Source organism: Armigeres subalbatus, chromosome 2 (assembly GCF_024139115.2).
Source record: "Armigeres subalbatus isolate Guangzhou_Male chromosome 2, GZ_Asu_2, whole genome shotgun sequence".
NCBI lineage: Eukaryota > Metazoa > Arthropoda > Insecta > Diptera > Culicidae > Armigeres > Armigeres subalbatus.
Window position 1 is genome coordinate 363,128,542 of NC_085140.1, and position 8,983 is coordinate 363,137,524.

The 8,983-nt window shown below is 37.9% G+C and overlaps 1 long non-coding RNA gene across 1 annotated transcript; it reads left to right on the forward strand.

Moving 5' to 3' along the window:
* The first annotated feature begins 821 nt into the window (after positions 1-821).
* Positions 822-1,557, forward strand: LOC134217179 (uncharacterized). The gene is made up of 3 exons (XR_009980935.1): positions 822-937; positions 989-1,310; positions 1,369-1,557. It is a non-coding gene; the product is annotated as an uncharacterized LOC134217179 (long non-coding RNA).
* The last annotated feature ends 7,426 nt before the right edge of the window (positions 1,558-8,983 follow it).

Sequence of the window (8,983 nt, forward strand, 5' to 3'; positions counted from 1 at the left end):
TCATGTCCGTAGAGGACTACCGGTCTTATTAACGTCTTGTAGATGACACATTTGGTGCGGTGGCGAATCTTTTTCGACCGCAGTTTCTTCTGGAGCCCGTAGTAGGCCCGACTTCCACAGATGATGCGCCTTCGTATTTCACGACTAACGTTGTTGTCAGCCGTTAGCAAGGATCCGAGGTAGACGAATTCCTCGACCACCTCGAAGGTATCCCCGTCTATCGTAACACTGCTTCCCAGGCGGGCCCTGTCGCGCTCGGTTCCGCCCACAAGCATGTACTTTGTCTTTGACGCATTCACCACCAGTCCAACTTTTGTTGCTTCACGTTTCAGGCGGGTGTACAGTTCTGCCACCTTTGCAAATGTTCGGCCGACAATGTCCATGTCATCCGCGAAGCAAATAAATTGACTGGATCTGTTGAAAATCGTACCCCGGCTGTTACACCCGGCTCTCCGCATGACACCTTCTAGCGCAATGTTGAACAACAGGCACGAAAGTCTGTCACCTTGTCTTAGTCCCCGGCGCGATTCGAACGAACTGGAGTGTTCGCCCGAAATCTTCACACAGTTTTGCACACCATCCACCGTTGCTTTGATCAGTCTGGTAAGCTTCCCAGGGAAGCTGTTCTCGTCCATAATAGTCGTCCATATAGCAATGTTGGTACATTTGAATAATGAAGCTCTTAATGTGAGTGAAAAATTTTCAATTCGAGAAATGATTTATAAATAAAAAACTGTCATTTGAAACGTTGAAGTTTTTCTTTTGAGAATTCGAATCTTTTCAAATGGGTGTGTTATTTTCATGAAATTTGGCAACGTTGTTTTTAAAAGATCTGATGACAACTGATTGAACTGTGACTCTTTCTTTGTTTGTCATTTGTTGGCGGCAAAAAATGCTCGTAGCTGATGTGTTTTTATTAAAGTTGAGACAATTGAAGGTAAGAATAAAGTTCATTATACCAAGAAACCATTAAAACTTATAATTATAGATGCTCATCAGTATTTTCCGGCGCTTGGATCATCGATCAGAACCTGCCGATATCAATGCGAAAATCATTCATTTGGACATCCATGCAGGGTATCTTGTGTGGCCATGCTGCATTACTTATACGCGCTCACGACCTACAAAACTGTTCTGCTTTATTCTACGTTTCTTCGGAACAATTTTGCAAACGTCTGGAGATGGTGTAATCGACCAAGTCATGGGAAACGACTCTGCTGTTTGTATCCACCTGCACCACACCTGCAGTAAATGTCACCTCTGATGACTCCAGAATCTCCAGAATCAGTAGACCAGATAAACGTACCTAGGTAGGTATTGAAAAACACATTTATTTTTGGTTGATTCATGGTTTTTTCTGTATTTTAGGCAGGCGGAACTCCATTCGTTTTGGGTAATGTGATGGCACCGTTTGTCGAACAAATCGACCCCTTTGGATTGAGGTGGAGCCTCATGTCTATGTACCGATTTGTCTGCAGAAAAATTTCCATAAAAAATAGACAATAAAAAACCAAAAAAACACAAAAATTAAACGAAATTAATTTTGATTAAATACAATGATTTATTTTGACGATTTATTTTGACGTACTTTTCTTGAATTGAAAGCGAATGCCACTTGTTGTTTTAAAAGAATCACTAGTTAATTCTAATGTAAAATACACTAGTTGTTTTGAGAGGAAAATGTTATTTTGAAAGGTCTGCTCTTGTTGAAGATCTTACCGAAGTGACATTTTCGCAATGGTGGATTTAACAGTCTTATACTTTCTACTGAAAATCCCTAACTAAAATTCTTAATTTTACCAACGTTTCTTTTAATTTCACCAACGATTTTTTTTTGTGTGTAGTAATGAAGAAGTTCAATTAGATTTTAATGAATTTGACTTCGAATTTCATTTCGACTACAATCAAGATTGGAATAGATTACAAATTGTTTGAGATTGAATTTTGATTTTTTTTTCTTGGGTTAAAATGGATTGGATTAGGATTAAAATTGGACCATATTTGGTCGGGGTTCAAATCACACCAAGCGCCAACGAAAAATTACCGATTTTTCTGCTCAAACTTTCGTTTAGCAGATTTAATTGATCGCAAATCATATCGGATATCCCTTAACTCCATAATTGAGGATATCCTACTGCAAATGTATGCTTAAATTGATATGAAACTATTTCCGTTGGCCTTGTAAGAACAAAATATCACAAGTCAGTCGAAAAGCCGCTTGGTGTGGTTTGGCTGAACCCCATTTGACCATTTGTATTGCAGATTTGGATTGGATTTAGAATAGATTAAAATTAAAATAGACTTGAACTCGATTTGGCATGAATTATTCTGAATTAAAAAAAAAACATTTGTAGATTAGTTTTACGATGGAAACGCTTGAATTACGATTTTATTCTCTTGAAAATGGATTTAATCTAGACTAGATTTGTATAGAGTTGAATAGAAATTTAATTGGAAACAATTTGGATTAATATTAAAAATGGAATGGTTCTGTGTTGGTTTAGTATTAGAATTCGAATGGAGTTCAACTACATTAGAGATTAAGTTAGATGAAAATTTGTTTCAGTTCAGATTTTTGATTTACTTGGACTTGGATTAGATTTGAACAGGATTTATGTTGCATCGGATAGGGATTCGGATAAGGATCGAAATAAAATTGAATTGCACTTAAACTACATTTGGAATTGGTTTGGTTTTGTAATACAATCGGCTTAGATTCGATTCGATTCCAATCCCTTTAAATTTTAGGATTGGAGTTTAATTGTATCAGAATCAGCAGCAATAAGTGAATAAAATACAACTTTAAGAGCATCAAGGTTATAGAATTTATCACCCAGTGACGATACCATTGCTTTATGTTGTGTTTAACCTGCTATTCCCTGTTTTAAAATGGCGGGTCATGGAACAATCGAAGTTGAAACTTGATAAAATGTAAATATTGGAATAGCAGAAATTTCGTGAATTCTGTTTGGTGTTTTTGGAAGAAAAATAGTGATAAAAAAAAAGTATTTATAATGTGAATAGATGATCGCCTGGGCTTAGTTTGAGCTTATTAGAGCTTTTCCAATGATTTAATATTTATTGACACTGAATTGCGTTTGAGGCTTTAGATTATGTACAGAATTTTAATACGATCGGTCCATGTAATTTTGACTGTTACGCTATCGTTTGTAATAAAAAACCCAGATTAATCCACCTAGCGTTGGTGGTGCCTTTCTCACATTTAGTTAAGATACCAACCTTATATGGGGTTTATATGGTCCTATGTACAATTTTCTTCATAACTTTTAAACGCAATGACCGATCGTTATAAAATTCAATAGTGATCAACGAGACTTTGTCCCCTGTCGAATAAAACTTGTTGCGAGAAAATCGGTTAAGGATTACTATACGAAAAGTTGTCTACGAAAAGTTGCCGACGGAGGTCCTTCGTAGCTTAGTTGGTTAAAGCACCAGTCTAGCGTACTGTAGGGTCATGGGTTCGAGTCCCATCGAAGGGAAAGTGGTTACCTCCAATACATTTTTCAAATCAATATCTTCCACATAACGTACATATTCACATATGAGTTTTCATAACATTGTAAATTAACGTCCAAGTCGGGTGGTTTAATCCCCGGAAATAGGCAATTACCTTTGATTGAACTGAACTTGAGTTGCGTGCTCTTGCCTACGCAATGCGGTCGGGTCTGAGCTTGACGACCGACTGGCAAATAGCTTACACAACCTCACTTGATCAGTACCGTTGCTGATGAAGACTGTGTATAGCCGCCAGACATTCTAAATACTCACGCTCCTCTAATGTGGACGTGTACAATACACATGTGGAAGTATTGGCTTGATAAATGGATTGCGAGTGATTTGACTATGCGTCCAATTTGGGAATCTCGAGCTCGTTCAGCAGCCGCTAGGTTGCGAAGGCCGACGGAGGTCCTTCGTAGCTTAGTTGGTTAAAGCACCAGTCTAGCGTACTGTAGGGTCATGGGTTCGAGTCCCATCGAAGGGAAAGTGGTTACCTCCAATACATTTTTCAAATCAATATCTTCCACATAACGTACATATTCACATATGAGTTTTCATAACATTGTAAAGTTGTCTAATGTTTTTTATAGCTTTTGTGCACACACATACACACACACATACACACATACATACACACATACATACACACGGACAGACAGACATGTGCTCAGCTCGTCGAGCTGAGTCGATTGGTATATAATACTGTGGGTCTCAGAGGCTTCTATAAAAAGTTCGTTTTCGGAGTGAAATGATAGCCTTTCGGTACAACTTTGTTGTACGAGAAAGGCAAAAACGAAGTAGGGCTTGAGGACCCAGTTGATAAATTGTAGCTGGGGAAAACCAGAAACCAAGCAAATTTATGAAAAACAGAGGTATTTGAAAGGAAAGTAGGGATAAGGAATCAAGTATAAAGTGAATAAATATTTTCTTGCAATTAGAGGCAATTAGGCAAACGAATTGGATTTCAAATAAGTAAAATTAAATTACAATTGCTTTGTACTATATTTTTATGAAAGTGGATAGAGTTTTATGGAAATGGATTAAAAAAATAAATTAATTATATTTAAATTTGAAAGATTTATATTAAATTGGGTATTAAATTGATTTGGATTGAATAAAACATATTTTGAATATTTATTGTACCTTAATTTAACCTTTACTGTACCGACCTATTTTTTTCAGTAACTTTTTTTCCTTCAATCTACTCTAACTTGGTCAAATATCCACCGATTTTCATGATTCTGGTATTGTTGGATCCAGAAATTCATATAGTTTACATCTGGAGACGGTCCGTAACATGGTTCCGGAGATATTCCGGATTCCGTTGGGGTAATAGATTATTTTGACATGGAAAAAAATCCTTTTCTCAGCAATTTAATGATTATGAAATATAAATTCATCGACAGATGTTATAATACGTAAAGCAGAATGACCTCATAGATTCCCTATGATCAGGGATTGAATTCTAAAAAGAATGAACAAGTCTCTCACTTATCATCTCTGTATACATATACGATATGTAGCATACCGCGAGAGATTTTTTTCGCAAGTTGTCATGATAGAGAACTGATTCGGGAGGCTCTACCTCATGATAAATTTCTTTTAGAAAGCTGCAAATGCGGGGAGCACTAGCTCTGATGATGCATTTCAACTTGTTCTACACATCTGTGCAGTAACCAACACGAAATGAGCAAAAACAAAGCGAGAATCACCATTTTTCTGTGAGGGCTGCCTATCCGATTCTGTTTTTTCGCACTTGTACACAAGTTTGATTATAGATAGTGGAATATATAGATGAGCGAAGATAAATCCTCTGTCTCCAAACGAACTGTCAAACGTGTCTCCAAACGAGCATGACGTCACGATTTCAATGGAAACGTTAAGGGCTGTGACGTCATATGCGCGTGTGCACGGGCAAAAAAATCTACTCAGCCATGCTTTCGCTCATCTATAGATTCTACTATCTATAAGTTTGATTAATTTGTTATCATGGCTTGTTATGATTCGGAACAGTTTTTGCCTCTCTTTTATCGTTGTTCGTTATCTATTAACGCATTTACCCAAAAGTACACGCGGCGCTCCCCAAAGGAAACGACGCACCGCGTTTTTTGCTGGCCGTATATTCGATTCTTATGGAGAGATAACATTGTGGCGTTTTCTAGGGTGCGGTTGTTCCTTTCGAATGAAGAACGCCGCGTGGAATCTTGTGCAAATGCGCTTTTGGAAACATTACAACAGCCGCGCGGTGTATCGTATTGACAGCACCCTACAATATTGAGAGCGATTTCTACAAACCCTGCCTATGATTATTAGGCCACTTTGGAAGTACCTGGTGCCTGGTACCCTGGGGGAAGTGGCCACTTACCAACCCAATCAAAACAAGGCCTTGTGACGTTTCAAACTTCACGATTTTGTTATGCCAGTGATTTGCTGCAGTAAAAGAGATTTACGCCCGTACCAAATGTATCATGTACAGAATGCTCATACGGACATAAAACTTGAACCACGCTCGGAGAGGACTTGCAATTCGGACTATTTGAGAGTACGGTGCTTGGGACCATCTTTGGCTGCAAAGGATGAACCACGAGATCGCTCAACTCTACTGCGAATGCAGGGGTGGCATTGCGCATCTTGACTCGAAACGAGCAAACCATGCAAACTATCATACGAAAGAGTTATCGAAAGAAGATGCGCAATGAGGCGTCAGTAACCTAAAGTTAGCGAAAGCTGGAAGGGCAGTCTAAATAAATGAATGAATAATCTCAACTTGAGCTTGAGCTTGGTGACAGTACATTTCGTAGATGCTACTCCGTGATTGACTAGTATGAATGAATAAACTAAATAAAATTATTAGCCTTTAATTGGTTTCTCATTATTATGAGGATTTTTCGGAGTTATTTTAAGGAAATCTATCGTGAAATACTTAGGATTTTCCTCCAGACATTTTACGAAATTATTTTGAGCAATTCTTCGCAATTTTCTCGGGAAATTTTTGGAATTTCATCAGGAAGTTTTTCAGAACTTTCATTGGGAACTCCCTCGCGAATTTTGTGAGAATTTCCCCGGGAATGCTTTGGAATATCTAGGGGTAATACAGAATTTTCTTTGGAACTTCCTCAGGAAATTCTTTGCATATCCCTTGAGAAATTATTGGAATCTCGTCGGTAAATTAATTGGAACCTCGGAAAACGATAAGTGAGTGACCACCGAGCACCTGGTCCGAGACACAACAAAATACACACATAAAGAAATAACTATAAAAAAATCAGCAGGGAACTGGTATTGCTAAATCATTAAGTTTGGTACTTCGCATGACATTGTTTGATTCGAATCGAAAAGTAGTCAATTCCCCTAGGGCATCTGGTCCGGGGCATGGTCGAATGGATGCAGACAGAAAATATACGAAATTGCCAGCAAGGAACTGGTATTGTAAAATTATGAAGTTTGATACGTCGCATTACGTTGTTTGGTTCGGATCAATAAGTGGCCACTTCCCCCAGGGCACCTGATCCGGGGTATGACCAGATGGACATAGACAGAAAATAAACGAAATTGCCAGCAGTGAACTGGTATTGTAAAATCATGAAATTTGCTACGTCGCATGAGGCTGTTTGGTTCGAATCGATAAGTGACCACTTCCTCCAGGGCATCTGATCCGGGGTATAACCAGATGGCCATAAACAGAAAATAAACGAAATTGCCAGCAATGAACTGGTATTGTAAAATCATGAAGTTTAATACGTCGCATGACATTGTTTGATTCGGATCGATAAGTGGCCACTTCCCCCAGGGCACCTGGTCCGGGGCATGGCCGAATGGATACAGACAGAAAATATACGAAATTGCCAGCAGTGAACTGGTATTGTAAAATTATGAAGTTTGATACGTCGCATGACGTTGTTTGGTTCGGATCGATAAGTGACCACTTTCTCCAGGGAACCTGATCCGGGGTATGACCAGATGGACATAGACAGAAGGTAAACGAAATTGCCAGCAATGAACTGGTATTGTAAAATCATGAAGTTTGATACGTCGCATGACGTTGTTTGATTCGGATCGATAAGTGACCACTTTCCCCAGGGCACCTGATCCGGGGACATGACCAGATGGACAGAGACAGAAATATAATGCCTGAAATGATCAGAAATTCACTGGCATTGCAAAATCGTGAAGTTTGAAACGTCACAAGGCCTTGTTTTAATTGGGTTGATAAGTTGCCACTTCCCCCAGGGTACCAGGTACCAGGTTCTTCCAAAGTGGCTTTATAATCATAGGGAATCTATGAGGTCAGTCTGCTTTACGTATTATAACATCTGTCGATGAATTTATATTTAACAATCATTAAATTACTGAGAAAAGGATTTTTTTCATGCCAAAATAATCTATTACCCCAACGGAATCCGGAATATCTCCGGAACCATGTTACGAACCGTCTCCAGATTCGGGGATCTATATGAATTTCTGGATCCAACAATACCAGAAGCATAAAAATCGGTGGATATTTGACAAAGTTAGAGTAGATTGAAGGAAAAAAAATTACTGAAAAAAATAGGTCGGTACAGTAAAGGTTAAATTCGATTGAATTTGCACAACACTAAGATTTGGTATTGGATTATATTGGATTTCCATTGGATTCGGATGGAACATGAACTAAATTTGGAATTGTCCATTACATTTGATTTAGAACTGAATAAGGAGTACAATTGAACTTATAATTATTCCAAATTGAATTGTATTTTTATGGGATTAGATTTTGATTGGATTTATTTTTGATGGGATTTAGATTAGAATAATATTGTTCTTGAGTTGAGCTTGGGCTAATTTCGAATTGAGTTAAAAAAATGGAATAAATTTAGATTATAGTACTTTCAGATAGATAGTACTTATTTGATAATTCCTCGTGATTAGGACTTATGAATCAGTACCTCCAGTTATCACACTCCTATGGCTTTGAGCCACAGTCAATTAAACTCAACTCTATGCTGTTTACGATAATTCCAACGGAGTTCGTCATTCAAATGCACTAAGTTTTCAATCTATATGTTTATAATACAAACACAATATACCGTGGAATATTATTACAGATTTTTTTAATTCTTTTGTTCACTAAACGTTTAAAATCAAAGAGGTATATTCATATACATACTCTTTATTGTATCGAAAGCTACTTTTGATGAACGTCATTTCTCGTACTTGTGAGGTCATTCATAACGAAATGTTTTTTGCTCGGATCTCAAGCACCACATACCCTTATTAAACGTGGCTAGTGGTCCACTTATCGGTTGATTAGGTTTTTTTTTTTTTTTTTTTTTCCTGTTCGGGTGTGCCACTGCGACCAATTATTAGATCTATTGTAGCGTTACCCGTATCCTTAGTGTTTAAGTGCATGTCGAATTACTCCAGTGTTTTGCCAGTGTTTCGATACAGTTGTTGTTTTGTTTTCTCAAGACCACCATGACAAGGT